Below are 2,131 nucleotides of genomic sequence, written 5' to 3'. Positions count from 1 at the left end.
TATATATATATGGCAATCACTCTCAATTTAGTATTATCTAATAATAATATTTGTCTAAAAATCCTTCTGGTATTTTGTTTGTTTTATTACGGCCATAAATACAAACTAAAATTTATCTATTTCATTTTACCAATTCATATACCCTGTGTAATCTTTGTTCTTTGGTGTCTGGAGTATAAGTTTCCCCCCAAAAAAAGGATGGTAACATCAATCATGCATAGATCCACATTATAAACACCCATAAAGCAACCACAGTAAGTCTAGTCCTCGCCATCATTAAAGCAAAGGTCAATCAATGCTTTAATCTGTTGGATATTTTCCTAATAAATTAGTTTAACAGCAAAAAAATCTAACTTTCATCTTCATTGCATTCAATAGTCTATCCAACTGATAACCAAAGCCAAATGAAAAACATAGATTTCAAGGTTAAATGGGGAGATGATGAGTTAAAGCTTTGCAGCTCAAACTTAAGTGAGTTTTCTGTTCCTCAATAATTCAAACTGATATAGTTTTATTATTCCCTTCATCCCCCCACCCTCCCTGGGTGGCATAATGACTCATTTATTCTTCAGTATTTCCTTCTTCTGCTCTGCAAACACAGAGTGAAAAACAGGAAATAACTGCTTAAATAAGCTCAAATCAATAAAACAAATTTGCTCCGGTAAGAAAATACAGTATATGGCATGTATGTTTTATTTATTTTTTTATTTTCTAGTGGCATAAAGAAAACCCATGTGTAAACGAGTAGATTATTATTTTTTGAGTAAACAGAGAATTGTAGCTACTTGACTAATTGGAGCCTGCAATGACAAAACTATAGAAAACACTGCAATTTAAGATGGCTGTCAATTGTAATTTAAAAATGCCTATAACTTAGTCATTTTACACAAATCAAGATAAAATTTGGTGCTGTATTAGCTTAGAGAAATTCATATTGAATGCTAATAAAAATGGCTGCCAAAGTCAATACAAAAATAGCCATACCTCATTCATTTTAAGACATATTTAAGAACAAGGAAAACAAAATCATAAACCAAGTGGTGGGCCCTTTCAAAGTTTCTTCAGTAATTATGTTATACTTTTCTATGGCGGCACTTATTATCCACCTCCAAATATGTTTAAATCTGACATGGTGATAACTTTGAGCAGGTGTCCAATCCTTGTCCTACATGGTCACAATCTTCTATGTTTTAGAGGTTTCTCCAGTTCACAGTTTGAATATATGGGGGATTTACTTCTGCAGACCTTAAAGGGGTAATTCAATTAGTGAAGCAGGACAGATGTGTTGGAGCTGGTAAACATGTAAGCCCTGAACACTGGAAATTGGAAAGCAAGAGCAGCACAACAAATGTTTTAAAGGTGTGGTTTTGAGGTCTAACCACAGACCTGCACGAGTCTGATTAGGGGTGCTTTTTAGCTCAAAATGGTGTAAAAGGGTTACCTTTTTAGTCCACCATGTCTGTGTTTAGGGCATGTTTGCAAAGAAAACAATTTTGCAAATTGCCTTCCAACTTGTTGCATCTATTGCCCCTTCACAATGTCATTTCACCCAAATATACTCTCTTCTGTACCTGTCTTCATTAAAAAAAACATGGAGGATTCAATGAACAAGAAAGGTAAGTTTGAAGGCCATGGGAAATGCAAGAAATTCTCCAGTTTAATACGTGTTCTAAGGCCCTTCATAAAATCAGTGTGAATAAATACATTTAAGAATGCCTTGTTTATCTTAGGTTTGTTATATGTTATAGCTTATTGCCCTCTAAATCCACCCTGGCAATCGTGGGTTTCATAAGGTCTGGGTTGATCTCCTTTTTTTTGTCAAAAACTATTGAATGTAAGTTTTGAAATTTACTTTGCTCCTTAGGGGTTCAAATCTAAAATAAACAGCATTCTATGAGTATTTATTAGTTCTTGCTTTGTTACTGCCGCATCTTTTTTGTGTGAACCACAGATAAAAATGCATCAAGCAGATTGGACACTTTCTTATTATATCTGCAATTATAGGTACTTTTTATGATTGTTTTGGGTTAAGCAGTACTTTTTGTGGTTGGTCCCTGTTTAAATTTGCACCCTGTACAGGTCAGTATTTAGGGTATCAGTTTTTATGATTTGAAAGCCTTTGTTCACACAT

General features: G+C 34.0%; 1 protein-coding gene across 1 annotated transcript in view; it reads right to left on the bottom strand.

The window, feature by feature from the left end:
* The window catches only part of ncam2 (neural cell adhesion molecule 2), a gene marked incomplete in the record, with an annotated part of 567,846 nt that overhangs the window by 204,262 nt on the left and 361,453 nt on the right, over positions 1 to 2,131 (bottom strand).

This window comes from Austrofundulus limnaeus, unplaced genomic scaffold, assembly GCF_001266775.1.
Source record: "Austrofundulus limnaeus strain Quisiro unplaced genomic scaffold, Austrofundulus_limnaeus-1.0 Scaffold170, whole genome shotgun sequence".
Taxonomy (NCBI): domain Eukaryota; kingdom Metazoa; phylum Chordata; class Actinopteri; order Cyprinodontiformes; family Rivulidae; genus Austrofundulus; species Austrofundulus limnaeus.
This window is presented reverse-complemented; position numbering and strand designations above follow the sequence as displayed.